This window comes from Grammomys surdaster, unplaced genomic scaffold (assembly GCF_004785775.1).
Source record: "Grammomys surdaster isolate TR1022 unplaced genomic scaffold, NIH_TR_1.0 373, whole genome shotgun sequence".
In the NCBI taxonomy this organism is placed as follows: domain Eukaryota; kingdom Metazoa; phylum Chordata; class Mammalia; order Rodentia; family Muridae; genus Grammomys; species Grammomys surdaster.
Genome location: NW_021604792.1, coordinates 8,962,113 through 8,979,693, shown reverse-complemented (window position 1 = coordinate 8,979,693; position 17,581 = coordinate 8,962,113). Strand labels below are relative to the sequence as shown.

Sequence of the window (17,581 nt, the reverse complement as noted above, 5' to 3'; positions counted from 1 at the left end):
AGTGCCCTGTTCTGGCTTGCAGATGTATACACACAAAAAAAAAACAAAAAACAAAAATGATAATTTAATGATTTTCAAAAGTTGTTAGGAGATAGTAATTGGCTGAGACCTCATCTTAAGCTTACCACAGGAGAACTTAAATCTCTGTTTGATATTCTTGAGGGGGATGTAAATCCTAATTCCCCTCAACAATTAACTGATGAGGGATACAGGGGACGCTATTAGCCAACTACAGATACATTATACAGACTGATTAACTGTTGACTGTTTCACAGCCGTCCTGTGGCAAGAAGGACCGTTAATGTAGATTCATCTTTCTTCATCTCCAAGTAAAGTTTTAACATCCTATTATGAAGCTGTTGTGTTAATACAGAATTGTAGGATAGAATTTAGAAAATATTTTGGGAAAGAACTTTATAAAATATTTATTCCTTATTCCAAACAGCAGTTAAATTTGTTATTACAAAATACTGATAATTTGGCCTATTTCATTTTTCAGGCAAAACTGATAATCATTATCCAAAAGACAAGTTGTTACAATTCTCTATTCATGCTTTTATATTTCCTGTAAATTTATGCACGCGGCCCATAGAGAATGCACTTACTGTATGGGTAATCTAATGGGAAAATAGCATATATAATTAGTTCACATGTTCATTCTCTTTGAGTTTCCTCCACTTTAGCACAAGTAATTGAATTACGTGCTGTAGCCACTGTTTTTGAAATGCTGAGAAATCAAACTTTCAATTTGTATACTGATCTAGTCAATATATAGCTTATGGTTTACAGTTCCTTGAACTGTTCACTTTTATATACTGCTAATTCTCATTTTGAAGTTATTTATGCAAATACAACTCAATTTAAGAGAATGCACTGTTCCTTAATTTATAGGACATTTAAGAGCTCATACTAGATTGCCATGAACACTTAGAACAATGCCACAACAGATTTGTGTACCCAACAGACTACAGGCCTTATACAGCAAAGCAATCTCGTTATTACCTCATCAAAATAGTAATAGCTTCAAACAACAATTTAATATTTCTAGAGAATGTGCAAGTCAAATTATAAAGACTTGTCCTCAGTGTTCTCAGTTTCTTCCTGTACCACATAATGGTGTTAACCATCAAGGACTTATACCTAATTAATTATGGCAAATGGGTGTCACTCATATTTCTGATTTTGGAAAATTAAAAAATGTACATATAACCATTGACAACTTTTCAGGCTTTCTAACTGCAGCTGTTTTAAGAGGAGGAACAACTAAAAATGTAACTAGTTATTGCCTACATTATTTTTCTATGCTGGTTGTTCCAAATCAAATTAAACAAATAATGGAGGTGGCTATTATAGTCAAGCATTTGAGATGTTCTGTGAACAATTTAATATTACTCATATTACCGGGATTCCTTATAATCCTCAAGGACAAGGTATTGTGAAACAGGCCTATGGAACTTTAAAACAATATCTTCATAAAATAAAAAAAAGGGAGCAGTATATACTCATAAACCACTAATCTATTTAAATTATGTTCTTTTTATTTTAAGTTTTTAAAAATTTGGATAGCAAGGAACTATCTGCTGAGTGTCTATGGCACACTAAAACTATGTATACTTATGCCTACGTGAAAAGGAAGCATCCACTTACTGGAATATGGCATGATCCCAATCAGGTATTTAATATGGGGAAGAGGGTATGTTTGTGTTTTTTTCTGCAGGATGCTGAAAAAGCTTGGTGGCTACCATAGTGATTGGTGAGACATGCTAATACTGGGACAAAGAACGATGCTGAGGTGTGAGGTGGCCGAGTGTCCTGACAATGGTGACTGGAAAGCTGTACTGCAAATATATTCCTGACTCACCTTTGATTGACTATATCCCCGATGGTACAAGCTTCCTTGTCTCAGGATTTTAGACCTTATGAGACATAAAATCAAAAAGAGGAGTTATAATGACTCTTGTATTTTTCTTAAATGTGACCAATTATTCAAACTCAATCATGGACTGGTCTAGACATCAATCCAATATTGTAAATAACAGTCTTAATTTGGAAGTCTGGTTCTGGACATTTTTAAGAGACATATTTGGAAGTCAGCTGTAGTTCTCTGTGATGGTAAGAATTAAGTTGGAACAAGATCTGAATTTCAAACAAGTGTAGTGTATATACTAAGGCTCTTTTAATTCGTCATGTTAAAATTACTTTTGTCTCTTCCACAGTATTTACTGTAAGTTGTATTGATTGTATTCTTTCTAATTGTGTTACTGTATTGAAATCTGGTATGTCTGTTATGGTAGTCTATCAACCATCTTTTATTTTACTGTCCATGAGACTACAGGACCTTGTTATTCTGAAAAACTTGCAAGTACTGGAAGAAATGATTCAGGCTTTAAGCAGAAGCAAGAGGGTAGTGGGCTTAACTATTGCTGGTATAGAAGCTTTAACTACATTAATAGCTAGCATCACTGCTTCTGCAATTGCTTTGACACAAGAAGTAACAACAACTAATTTTGTTAATCATTTAGCAAAAACTGTTACTAATGTTTTGAGTATTCAAGAAGATTTAGATAGGCGTTTGGAACAGCAGATGGATGTTCTTCATGATATTATTAAAATTATTGGAGAGAAGGTTCAAGGTGTAAATGTAAGGTGCCATCTCGATAGTCTAAATACCAATGGATTTGTGTTACTTCTAAAATTTACAATGATAGTCATTATAACTTGGAAAAAGTTTAAAGACACATGTAGAGTATTATAATCCTAATACCTCTCTGGATGTTCTAACTTTGCATATCAAGATTATGAATTTAAAGTATGTTGTTCTGCTGAAGTTTGCTGCAGATAATGCTGATAAAATTATTCATAGACTGAGGTTAATATTTTGATCTTGGTCAAGGTTCAAAAACGGTATATATAGCTTGATCATGCTAGCCCTTTTGGTCCAGGGAATCCTTTTATTCCTGCCCATTATGTTAAAACTTGCCTTTAACTACATCAACATGTTGGCAGCCAAAGTACATGGCTTGAAACTAAAAATGGACACCCAGATTTAACAAGCTGGCAAGCCAAGGACTGGCAACATTCTACAGTGCCAAACCAACCAAAGATAGAAGTGCATTGTTTTTGATAATACATATTCCATGACTGGTAATGAGAGAGTTCTTAACAGAATGACCTAAGACAGGCTCAGTCTTGTTAAATAAAATAAAGGGGAGAAATGTGGAGAGCTTTTGGGGCCACTTGGCAGGAATCTGATATGTCCAAAGACAGGCAAATGGGCTGCTTGGCAGGAATCTGACATTAGAAAAAATAAACCCACCTTCAGTCTCAGAATTGGCTGGGGTCATGTTATAATATTGTCTAATCATCTTTTTTCTTTTGGATCCTAACTCCTGCACTGGAGAATGTTGACTGATTGGGCTAGCCTGTTCACATTGAACTTTAAAGCAATTTTATTCATAAAATAAGAAGGGGTGGGGGAGGTATAGCCCCGTGCATCACAGATTTATTTAATCAAATTTATTGCATTTACTTAATATATTTAAATCATGTTCATTTATTTTAACTTTTTTAAAAATTTGGATGCCAAGAAACTTTCTCATTTCTTTTATTCATTTATTTATTTATTATTTTTTTCAAATTGTAATTTATACTCTTTCACACAGGGGTTATAAACACAAAAAGGCAGGATGTGGGGGAGGGGATGACCCTGGAGCGTGGGTGTTCAGGAGGAATACAGATAGTTTTCAGAATACGGTATTGGCTCAGTGAGGGTTCAGGGGATAGGTCACTATGACTCTGCCTATGATTCACTTGTCCTTATCTAAGTTGGTAATATCTGTCAAGGCTACCTCTTCACAAGGTCTATGACTACTCAGGCTGGTAAATTGTCACAAAAACTGCCTGTTTACAATAGCTTATAGCTATCTGTTTCAGTGTTTATCCACAGAGACCCAAGACTTGGTGTTAGTATACATGTATGAGGTGCCTATTGCTGATTTTAGGTCTGTGGCTGATTTTAGGCCTTCAGTGTGTAAGCAGGGATGCCCCCGACATTTCCTCCCTTCTCTAAGTATAGACTGACTGTCGAAAATCTAATCTTGTGAAGGTGGGGATAGAAGCCTGACCTTCAGTAATTGAAGGGGACCTTGTAATGGCTCCTGTCTCCATGTTGTTGTCCAGTGAGGCATGAGGGCCATACCTGTCCAGATGTCTTTTTGCTGGAGAGGGGGTACGTTTGACATCAACCCCTATGCAGTCAGGCTTGTCTCTCAGGGAACCCAGAGAGATATTTTTAACTTTTATTGATATTCCCTTGCAGTGCTTATCCTCGAAGCCTAAGCAAGAATTCAGGTCGCCTGTCAGAAGGTGATTCTGGGTGGCCCCTCTCTGCCTGGTCTAGGGGCAGAAGTCCCCTCTTTTAGGTTGAGTGGAGATGGGTTTTGGGAACACCCTGGATAAAGTAACAACCTCATCTTGAGTCTTGTGGTCCTCCATAGCTAACTTATGATAATGTATCTGAATAGGTTTTGCTACCAAATGATTTATCTGTTGTTTCACAGAGTTAGTCCACCTATTTGAGGCCCAAGGATCAGAAGAAGTAAGCAAAAAAGAACCCAAATAATGGTCCCAAGATGAGAGGAGGTAGGGTTGACAACTCTGGAGAGGTTGAAAACCAATTCTTGTACCAGCACTCATCTTTCTCGTTCTCTCTCTGACTTTTCTCAGGACCTTCTCTGACATTTTTCATGCTCTCTTTAACCATCCCTGTCTTGTCTATGTAAAGGCAATATTCTTCTTTAAGGGCTGTACACAATCAAAAGCTATACAAAGCCTTTTCTATTATAATAGAGTAAATCAAGTCCAATAAGGATCTTTGCGATCTTTGGAGGTCTCTTCAGACAGCGAAACGAGGGATTTTTTCAGATTAGTGATGTCAATCTCTAGCTGTTTGACGTTCTTGTCAATGGCCCTTTGAAGGTCTGAGTAGTATTTGTTTGGAGGCCAGCATCTGGATTAGAATTTCTAACGGCAGACATCACGGGTGATTCATTTTTACCTGAGATGCTGACCGAGTTAAAGCTCCTGGGAGGCCCTCTTCCTCTGGGTTTTGTGACGTTGACTACAGAGCTGCCACCTGAGATCTGCTCTGTGCTCGAACCCAGACTGGAACTCCAACTTTCTCATTTCTAATCAAACACATTTGTCCTAACTTTCATGTCAAAATTTTAATTTAATTCTTTTTTATTGGTTTTTATATTTGTTTACATTTCAAATGTTATTCCCCATTCCCATTTTCCCCTCTGCAAGCCCCTATCTAATCTGTCTTCTCTCTGCCTTTATGAGGGTGCTCCCCCCACCCTTCGACCCACTCCCTACTGTCCACCCTAGCATTCCCCTATGTTGAGGCATTGAGCTACTACAGGACTAAGGTCCTCCCCTCCCACTGATGCCAGATAAGTCAATCCTCTGCTATATAAGCAGCTGGAGACATGGGTCCCTCCATGTGTACTTGTTGATTGGTGGTTTACTCCCTAGGAGCTCTAGGGGGTCTGGTTTGTTGATATTTGATATTGCTGTTCTTCCTATGAAGTTTCAATCCCCTTCAACTCCTTTAGTCCTTCCCCTAACACTTCTCTTGGGGTCACCATGCTCTGTCAGATGGTTGGCTGTGAACCTGTGAACCTCTGCATCAGTACTGGTCAGGCTCTGGCAGAACCTGTCAGGGGACTGCTATACCAGGTACCTGTCAGCAGGTGCTTCTTGGCATCAGCAACAATGTCTGGGTTTGGTGTCTGCAGATAGGATGGATCCCTAGTTGTGGCAGTCTATGATTGGCCTTTCTTTCATTCTTTGCTCTACTCTTAGTCCTTGTATTTTCTTTAGAGATGAATTCTGAGTTACAATTTTTGAGATGGATAGATGGTCCCATCCCTCTACTGGAGGCCATGCCTATCTACTGCATGTAGTCTCTAAAAAATTAATAAAAATAAAAAGTTAATATGGTTCTGGTGTACTCTTTCTGCGTGTGTGTCTGTGTGCGTGTGTCTCTCTGTGTATAGTGTATATGTGTGTGTGTGTGTGTTTTCCTCAAGCATAACATAAACACTTCCATCTTGGAATATAGCTAATCATGTCCTGATACTAATGCAATGAAAGATGCAGAACAATACAATGATAGCTAGGTCTATTGTCATAACAATATCCACTGAAAATGTTGAGAGTCATGAAATCAGCACAGCTGTCTGACACAGTCCTGTAAAGCAGAGCTGATTTCTTCAACCACTGTCCTTCTATTTCTCACTTTTGGCTATTGGTCTGTGTGTGTTATATTCTGGGACTTTCTGCATTATGATTCATTTTATGTCTTTTCCAGAAAAAAAAATGTCTGAGCCTTTCTAGGTAAATCATAAAATTAACTTTATTTGACCACTATTTCAAAGCTGTTCTTATGTCCTGGAGACCATTAAGCACATATCAGACTCAAATAGTAAAACTACTTCATGGCAAAAAAACCAATTGACAAACTCAGAAGGCAGGCGAAAGGATTATAGATTCAAGACGTCCTTTTATTAAACCTGTAGATTCATCAAATAATGTAGTTTAAAGATAGAGAAGTCATGCAGGGCACAGTTCTAGAAGAATAAAAGTCAGTAAATAAGATAGATTGACTTAATTGTGTGTTTCATAAGTTGTAACATAGATTGTTAAATATATATTAAACAGTTAAGTATTAGTGTTTGTTATTCACAAAAAGATTATTTCAGATAATTTCTGTTTAACTGGAGAGATTTTATACTGCAAACATTTATAGTAGGCTCTCATAATGAACATGTCTAGTTTGAAGGGCAAATATTTTATATTCTTAAATTTGAGCTATAGAGTTGATAAAAAATTATATTCTTTTTATATTGTGACTAAAATTATATCCGGGACATGTAATGACATCAAGCACATCATCTATCTTTGTTAATCATTAGTCTCTCTTTGTTCTATGAAACCTGTATAACTTAGCATGAAAAATCTGTCTGATTGCTATCCTGTTAGATCAGTAAGATACCTTGAACATCACAGCCTGACTCACTCCTCCCTCCCATTGCTGATTCCTTATCTCCTCTGTGGACTTCCTTATCATCAAGGACCATTAGGCCTTCTTTCTCTGCCAGGGGAATGCACAGGCATTACCTGGAAAGGTGCATTCCAAGTAATGATATCGAGTTTATTCATACAACCTAAAGAAGGACAGCTCTGACATGATATTCTAATTGTTACCTACTCTTGTACCCCAACCCTTCTAATTTACCTCATGGTAAGTGATCTTGGGAGAAAGTAGAATCTAAAAGACCAAAAATTGAAGTTAAGAGACCATGTAGCAGCTTCATTAAGAATGACATGGGGACAGCTGTTTGAGGCTAATCACACACCTCTAAATAACCCCACCCTCACCAAGGTTCTGTAGGTTGAACTCAATGTTGTGGGAGAGGCTTTTTTTTTGTGAGACAACATGGACATATTTGTACTTATCCCAGGCACAGAATATATGACACATTAAGGAATTATTAGACATCAAAGTCCAACTCTATAAATTAATTAGTTGTTTTTGTTTTGCTTTGTTTGTTTAGAATTACTGTGTGAGCTCAGCTGAGGGGTATTTAAGGGGGTTGGGATAAACTCAATCAACTGTACCACTAAAAGCTTATTCAACATGGATAACAAAAGCCAATTTGCTCATGTTGGTGAATTGTATACCATTTGAAGGAAATTTGAAAGGTCAGAAAATATCTTCAAGGCAACTCATTTCAAAGTCACCTTCTGACTATTCTGCTAGTTGTAGTCTCTTACTAGTTGTTTACTGATTACATAACATTGATGTTGGACAATCTTGCATCTTGTACGTTTCAGCTTTTCAAGACATTTTCACTCCTGGATGGAATGCTTCAATTCAAAGTAAAGTTATAAAAGAAAACACATAAACAAACAACCTGCCATACACTCATTAGTTTTCCAGGTGGACTTGGGTGAATTCAGTTCTTTAGCCTGTCATTAAGGTACTATCTGTAGTCAACAGAAATTTGTTCTCACCATCTTAGAAAAATTTCATGCACTTTTAATGGAGAGGCATGATAAAATTTTTGTGTCAAACACTGTGGGCCAGAGAAATGATTCAACTCCAGTCAAGCTTAGTGAACTAGTGAACTTATTAGGGTTATTTATGTGAGGATGAATGAAGGCTGATTTACAGGAACATGGGTGACTCAAAGGCAGGTGCATACCAAAAAGCCCAGCCCACACACTGTATGACTTCTGAAAAGTGCATTCCAGGAGCTCTGTGCATGAGTTGAAAATAGTTCTACAGTTCAGAGTGTCTTCCTCTAGCAACTCTTAGGTTTATGCAACCATGGAATGGAGCTTAATGGGGATCATGAGTATCAGAACAAACAGAAAACTTAGAAGATCTCTTTCTTTTCCCAGTGTAGATGAAGATTTCTCCTCCTTCCAATAAGAAACTGTTTATTCAGTTCTAAGACAGCACTATACAAAAGGTACACAAACCAATACCTGTCTCCTAAACACAAATGAATACAGGTATCTCACATATTAAATTTCAAAAGATTAACACTTAACACAAAATTCAAAATATTTTAAATGATGGAAAATTTTTCTGTATTAAGTATACTAATATAAAATACACAAATGTATATGCTAAAGGTACAATGAATTTAGATAATTCTTATTCTAAATATCAGTATGTAATTTTTATATATGTAGAAACTTCATCATACAAATATGTTAGAAGACAACACTTGTCAGATAATATTTTTATTGGATATTTAATTTACTTACATTTCAGATGCTAACTCCTTTCACTATTTCCACTGAAAAGAAAACATCTATCACATCCCCCCACCTCCTTTTTGCTTTTATACCATTTTAATTACATACAAGTATTAAGGTCAGATCTAGGTTGAGGAACTGACAATACAATAGATGCAAATAGTCAAGGAACATGCAAGACAATAAACATAAATAGTCTCCCTTCCGCCCCTGCCTGGACCTTTGGGCTGGGACAGACACAGAGTTGGTCTGCTCCTGTCCTGTGGAGATACTGACTCCTGAGTCATCCTAGAAGAGCCACTGCATTCAGAGCAGCCGGTAAGAACTCCATCTCACTCCCTAAGCCCCAGAGATACATCTGGGAGCCAGGGACATTCAGGACACAGCAGCTACCCAAACCCCGCCCCTCCGGAATTCCACTTACCTTCCTCCCCTGCCTGGTCCTTTGGGCTGGGGCAGACACAGAGTTGGTCTGCTCCTGTCCTGTGGAGATACTGAATCCTGAGTCATCGAGGAGCCACTGCACTCAGAGCAGAAGGATTTCCAGATCCAAGAGGTGGCCTGAGTCCCAGGAGTTCTTCCACCCAGGAGATTAGGAGCATAAGACCACAGAGACATCTGGACTCTGAGGAGCTCCACAACAAGCAAGATAACTGGAAATACAGACTTCAGTCTTACACAGTGAGGGCAGGTAACACTAGAGTTAACCAGATGGCGAAAGGCAAGTGCAAGAACATAAGCAACAGAAACCAAAGTTTCTTGGCATCATCAGTACCCAGTTCTCCCAATATAGAAAGCCTTGGACACCCCATCACACCTGAAAAGCGAGATTCAGAATTAAAATCACTTCTCATGATGATGATAGAGGATTATAAGAAGGAATTAGTAACTCCCTTAAAGAAATACAGGAGAGTAAAAGTAAAGAGATTCCTTAAAGAGGAATCACAGAAATCCCTTAAAGAAATGCAAGAAAACACAAAGAAGGAATTAAACAAAAACATTCAGGATCTGAAACTGGAAATAGAAACAATAAAGAAAGTTCAAAGGGAGACAACCATGGAGATAGAAAACCTAAGAAAGAGATCAGGAGTCATAGACGCAACCATCACCAACCAAATACAAAAGATAGAAGAGAGAATCTCAAATGCAGAAGATACGGTGGAAAATATTGACACAGTTGTCAAAGAAAATGCAAAATGCAAAAAACTCCTAACTCAAAACATCCAAGAAATCCAGGACACAATGAGAAGACCAAACCTAAGGATGATAGGTATAGATGAGAATGAAGATTCCCACTTAAAGGGCCAGTAAATATCTTCAACAAAATTATTGAGGAAAACTTCCCTAACCTAAAGAACAAGATGCCCATAAACATACAAAAAGCCTACAGAACACCAAATAGACTAGACCAGAAAAGAAATACCTCCCGTCACATAATAATCAAAACATCAGATTTACAAAACAAAGAAAAAATACTAAAAGCAGTAAGGGAAAAGGTCAAGTAACATACAAAGGCAGACCTATAAGAATTACACCAGACTTCTCACCAGAGACTATAAAAGCCAGAAGAGCCTGGACTGACATCATACAGACCCTAAGAGAACACAATTGCCAGCCCAGATTACTATACCCAGCAAAACTCTCAATCACTATAGATGGTGAAACCAAGATATTCCATGACAAAACCAAATTTGCACAGTATCTTCTCACAAACCCAGCACTTCAAAGGAAAACTGATGGAAAATGCCAACACAAGGAGGGAAACTACAACCTAGAAAAAGCAAGGAAGTAATCTTCCAACAACGCCAAAAGAAGATAACTATTCAAACATAATTCGACCTCTAATAACAAAAATAACAGGAAGCCACAATCATTTTTCCTTAATATCTCTTAACATCAATGGTCTCAATTCCCCAATAAAAAGACACAGACTATCAGACTGGATACACAAACAAGACCCAGAATTTTGCTGCATACAGGAAATACACATCAGTGACAAAAACAGAAATTACCTCAGAATAAAAGGGTGGAAAACAATTTTCCAAGCCAATGGTCCCAAGAAACAAGCTGGAGTAACCATTCTAACATCAAATAAAATCGACTTTCATCCAAAATTAATCAAAAAAGATAAGGAAGGACAAATCATACTCATCAAAGGAAAAATCTACCAAGGTGAACTCTCAATTCTGAAAAACTATGCTCCAAATGCAAGGGCAACTATATACATAAAAGAAACTTTACTAAAGCTCAAAACACACATTACACCTCACACAATAATAGTGGGGGATTTCAACACCCCACTCTCAGCAATGGACAGATCATGGAAACAGAAACTAAACCGAGGCACTTTGACATTAACAGTAGTTATGAACCAAATGGACTTAACAGACATCTAGAGAACATTTCATCCTAAAACAAAAGAATATACCTTTTTCTCAGCACCTCATGGTACCTTCTCCAAAATAGACCATATAATTGGTCACAAAACAGGCCTCTACAGATACAAAAAGATTGAAATAATCCCTTGCATCTTATCAGATCACCACGGACTAAGACTGGTCTTTAATAATGATAAAACCAATGGAAAACCCATGTGCACATGGAAACTGAACAACTCTCTACTCAATGATGACTTGGTCAAGGAAAAAATAAAGAAAGAAATAAAAGACTTTTTAGAATTCAATGAAAATGAGGCACATCATACCAAAACTTGTGGGACTCCATGAAGGCAGTGCTAAGAGGAAAACTCATAGCTCTAAGTGCCTACAAAAAGAAACTGGAGAGAGCACACACTAACAACTTGATTGCAAAACTAAAAGCTGTAGAATAAAAAGAAGCAAATACACCCAGGAGGAGTAGAAGGCAGGAAATAATCAAACTCTGGACTGAAATCAACCAAATAGAAACAGAAAGAACAATACAAAATATCAATAAAACCAGGAAAGATCAGGAATTCAAGGAAAGTCTTGGAAAGATCAGGAATTCAAGGCCCCTACCTAAACATAGTAAAAGCAATTTACAGCAAACCAGTAGCCAACATCAAGCTAAATGGAGAGAAACTTGAAGCAATCCCACTAAGATCAAGGACTAGACAAGGCTGCCCACTCTCCCCCTACCTATTCAATATAGTACTGGAAGTCCTAGCCAGAGCAATTAGACAACAAAAAGAAGTCAAAGGGATACAAATAGGAAAGGAAGATGTCAGAATATCGCTATTTGCAGATAATATGATAGTGTACTTAAGTGACCCCCAAACTTCCACCAGAGAACTCCTAAACCTGATAAACAACTTCAGCAAAGTGGCTGGTTATAAAATCAACTCAAACAAATCAGTAGCCTTCCTCTACATGAAAGATAAACAGACTGAAAAAGAAATTAGGGAAATGACACCCTTCACAATAGTTGCAAATAATATAAAATACCTTGGTGTGAATCTAACCAAGCAAGTGAAAGACCTGTATGACAAGAACTTCAAGTCTCTGAAGAAAGAAATCGAAGAAGATCTCAGAAGGTGGAAAGATCTCCCATGCTCATGGATTGGCAGGATTAATATAATAGAAATGGCCATCTTGCCAAAAGCAATCTACATATTCAATGCAATCCCCATTAAAATTCCAACTCAATTCTTCACAGAGTTAGAAAAGGAAATTCTCTAATTCATATGGAATAACAAAAAACCTAGGATAGCGATAACTTTTCCCAACAATAAAAGAACTTTTGGAGGAATCACCATCCCTGACCTCAAGCTGTACTACAGTGCAATAGTGAAAAAAACTACCTGGTATTGGTACAGAGACAGGCAGGAAGATCAATGGAATAGAATTGAAGACCCAGAAATGAACCCACACTCCTATGGTTACTTGATCTTTGACAAAGTATCTAAAACTGTCCAGTTGAAAAAGGACAGCATTTTCAACAAATGGTGCTGGTTCAACTGGAGGACAACATGTAGAAGAATGAAAATTGATCCATTCTTATCCCCTTGTACAAAGCTTAAGTCTAAGTGGATAAAGGACCTCCACATAAAACCAGATACACTGAAATTAATAGAAGAGAAGGTGGGGAAGAGCCTCGAATACTTGGGGACAGGGGAAAAGTTCCTGAACATAACACCAATGGCATATGCTCTAAGATAAAGAACTGACAAATGGGACTTCTTAAAATTGCAAAGTTTCTGTAAGGCATTGGACACTGTCAATAGGACAAAACGACAACCAACAATTTGGGAAAAGATCTTTACCAATCCTTCATCTGATAGAGGGCTAATATCCAATATATACAAAGAACTCAAGAAATTAGACTCCAGACAACCAAATTACCCTATTAAAAAATGGGGTATAGAGCTTAACAAAGAACTTTCAACGGAAGAAACTCGAATGGCCGAGAAGCACCTAAAGAAATGTTCAGCATCGTTAGTCGTCAGGGAAATGCAAATCAAAACAACCCTGAGATTCCATCTCACACCAGTCAGAATGGCTAACATTAAAAACTCAGGTGATAGTAGATGCTGGCGAGGGTGTGGAGAAAGAGGAACACTCCTCCATTGTTGGTGGGACTGCAAGATGGTGCAACCACTTTGGAAATCAGTGTGGCGGTTCCTCAGAAAATTGGACATATCATTACCTGAGGATCCAGCTATACCACTCCTAGGCATATACCCAGAAGATGCTCGAACATATAACAAGGACATATGCTCAACTATGTTCATAGCAGCCTTATTTATAATAGCCAGGAGCTGGAAAGAACCCAGATGTCCTTCAACTGAGGAATGGATTCAAAAAATGTGGTATATTTACACAATGGAGAATTACTCAGCTATTAAAAACAATGAATTCGAGAGGTTCCTAGGTAAATGGATGGAACTAGAAATTATCATCCTTAGTGAGGTAAGCCAATCACAAAAGAACACACATGGTATTCACTCACTGATTATTGGATATTAGCCCAGAACCGTGAAATGCCCAAGATGCAACTCACAGGCCACATGAAGCTCATAAAAAAGGAAGACCAAGTGGGGGTGTTTCAGTCCTTCTTAGAGGAAGCAACAAAATATTCAAGGGAGTAAATATGGAGACAATGTGAGGGACAAAAACTGAAGGAGGGGCCATCTCAAGAGCATTGCACTTGAGTATCCATCCCATGTGCAGTCATCAAAGGTAGATGCTGATGTGGAATCAGGAAGTGCATCCTGATAAGAGCCTGATATGGATGTCTCCTCAGAGGTCTTCAAGAGTCTGATATATTCAGAGGCAGATGCTCACAACTAGCCATTGAACTGATAATGGGGTTCTCAATGGAGGAGTTAGACTGAAGACTGAAGGAGCTGAAAGGGTTCGAGGCACCATGAGTAGAGCAACAATACCAACCAACCACAGCTCCCAGGGTCTAAATCACCAGCCTGGGAGCACTTAGGGAGGGATCCAGGGCTTCAGCTGAATGAGTAAGAGTGGAGGGCCCTGCTGGGCATAGGTGGAAGAAGAGAACCTTGACCTCATGAACGCTGGATGCCCCAGGGGGTGGGACTTTTGAGGGTGGGGAGGTGGGAGTGGGGGGGTAGATAGAGGTTACATCCACAGAGGAGAAGGAGGAGGGGTGAGGGGATTGGGGGTTCCTGCGTGGGTGGGGGATGGGGTAAGGGGATAACATATGAAATATAAATAAAACATCCAATAAAAAAATTTAAAAAAGGAAAAAAAAGAAACCTTAAAATAAAAAAAATAAAAAATAAAAAATAATAGTCAAACGACAAGCAAGGCGTTAAACAAATTTCCATGAACACTGCCATGTTCACTGTTACTAAGGGCATATCAGAATGACCAAAATATCTGAGCCTACTTCCCTGTCCTAGCCCAAAGTCATTTTCATGTCCAAAGTCTACTTCCTTGTTCTAGCCTAAGATTTAGTTTTGTGCCTGAAATTACTTCTTTCTAGGCTAAGATTTAGTTTTGTGCCTGAAATTACTTCTTTGTTCTAGCCTAATGTCAGCTGCCTTCCTGAAGCCCACTTCCTTGTTCATGGCCAATCTCAGATTCCTGCCAAGCAACCCCCAAAGCTCTCTGCTTCTCCTTCTTTTTTATTTCATAAACAAGACTGAGCCTGTCTTATGTCCTTCTGACAAGAGTAGCACAGAACATTTGTCTTCTGAATAAAGCTTGCAAATATTGGAAGAAGTGAGTCAGGCTTTAAGCAGAATCAAGAGGATACTGATTATTGCTGGTATAACAGCTTTAATTACATCAATTACTAGGACCACTGCTTCTGCAATTGCCTTGATATGAGAAGTTAAGACAGGTACTTTTGTTAACCAGTTAGCAAAAAATGTTACTAATGTGATGAATACAAAAGAGGATTTTAATAGGCATTTGGAACAACAGATTGATTCTTTTTTATCCTGTTCAAATTATTGAACAAATTATTATGTTCAGAATTTAAGAGTAAGGAGCCATCTCAAGTGTCATGCCAAATACCACTGGATTCCTGTTAGTTCTAAAATTTACATTGGTAATCATTATAATTAGGAAAAAGTTTAAAGCCATTTGCACTGAATTTGGCATAATTCTAACACTTCTCTGGATGTTTTAACTTTGCATAGTGAGGCTGTAAATTTAAAGAATGCTGCTCTGTTGAGGATTGATGCTGTAGATACTGCTGATAAAATTACCCATGGCCTCAGGTCAGTATTTTTATTTTGGTCAAGCTTCAAGTACATCATATATAGCTTGATCATGCTAACCCGTTTTGTCCTGGGAACATTTTTATTCCTGCCCATTGTATCAAAGCTTGTCTTTAACAGCATCAACATGTTGGCAGCCAAAGTACATGAGTTGAAACTGAAAATAGCCCCCCCAGACAAAGTTATGTAATTAAGAGTCTGGCAAGCCAAGAACAAGTAAGATTCTGCACAGATCCTTATCAACCTAAGGCAGAAATACATTGCTTTCAATAATGCAAATTCCATGGTGGGTAAGGAAGGTGTTCTTATCAAATAATATTTTAATAATTTTTTTAGCTTTCTTGTGTAACATTTATACACAATTAAGATTTCAACTGATTTTTTCCCTATGACTGACTAATATTGGTTGTGACAGACTCAGAATGTATGATTATTTTCAATATTATTCTAATACTGCAGCTCAGAAAGAGTGGCTTTTCTCGGCTTATTGTTTCCCAGAATCAACACCAATGAGAGGCTTATAGGAAAAACTATTCCAAAAATATGGTCAAATAAATATATTCATTTTCTCCCTATCACCTCAAGGCTCAATATTCCTATGACAATAAAAAGTAAGTATATTGCATACCGCAGTAGAAAAGAGAACCCAATTTGCAAGGCCTTCATGTGAGCCATGGTGCTGGCATCTCTAGATCATTTGGCATTGACCTACATCTTCTTGTGATGCATCCATAGTGAATAGATGAGCATGAGAAAAGCTACCAGGGACACTGTGAATGGTAAGAGCATGAACAGGGAGTTGATGAATAAAAAAGACATGGAATGAGTTGATGATTGAAAAACTTTGGATGAGTTGGTAATTAAGAAAATTCTGGGAAACCATGGTGAATCCCACAAACTGTAAGAAATATTTCCTTCATAAACCTCAATTGATAACTGATCACAGATGCCTAAAGGTAAAATGTTTAAAGTAAAGAAAATCAGTGATACCAATGTTATCGTTAAAACAACTTTTTTTTTAACTCTCTCCTTTAGGTAGAGAAAAAAAATAGATTTAGAAAAATTGACTATCTTGAGAAAATAAAAAGACACCAAGACATGTAGCAAGTCAGATGCTGAAATGGTGGTTTATGACCCAGATAACGTCCATTGATTTAAGTATTTCTGATCTCATAAGCAAATGTGGTCACAGTATCAATATCAATATACAAATCAACATAAACCACACATAAAAGAATTTAGTAAGGGCTACAGTAGTAAGAATCTGATCCACTGAAGAAATCCTTCTTCCCCTAGTCCAGTCCAGGATATTCACTAGTGCTGTGAATCCATTTCCTACGATTCCCATTACTACTTCCACAAATGATGTGATTGTAAAAGTGAAAATATCATAGTCCTTTATTGTCTGTAAGAACATGCTTCATTTATGTTTCTGCTGCATTTAAAAAGCTCCACATATTGGTTGTTAAAAATTCCAAATAATCATGCTTTAAAATCCCATTTACAAATTACTGGCTAGGGAACAAATAGACTTCCCATGAATTGTTTCATAAATTCTATATGAACATCTTGGCATTTTTCTTCCCCAAAGAGATCAACTTTGCTTCATCCAGATACTGTGTCTTATATCCAGTTGTCTGAAGTTGAGTAAGACGCTGAATTCTCATGTACAAACCTACAAAAAAGATAGTTATTGGCATTATTTTTACTTTTTTCTTACCTGCATATTTTAGTCAAATAGCATGGTGTCTGAGCAATATTTAAACATAAGGAATGTGGTACTTCTGTAGGTAAAAATTTATAAATATTTTAGTTAAGTAATTAATGAAACTGCATATTATACACACAGACACAGACACACCCACAAACACACACACACACACGCACACACACACACACACCACATACACCAGTCTTTGTAGACATTGGTCAAAAATCTTCCTACATAGTATGTAAATTTTCTAAAAATCTCTTTGAAAACCACTGCTGCTACATTCATGTCAAAAAAATTCAACTAGTCATTTTAATTTATAAACTTCGTATGGGCAATCATTTACATATGCACAAGACACATAT

General features: G+C 37.5%; 1 pseudogene; it reads right to left on the bottom strand.

Annotated features, from left to right (window-relative positions):
- Positions 1-15,952: 15,952 nt before the first annotated feature.
- On the bottom strand, positions 15,953-16,922 carry LOC114632398 (annotated as a pseudogene).
- Between the last annotated feature and the right edge of the window lie 659 nt (positions 16,923-17,581).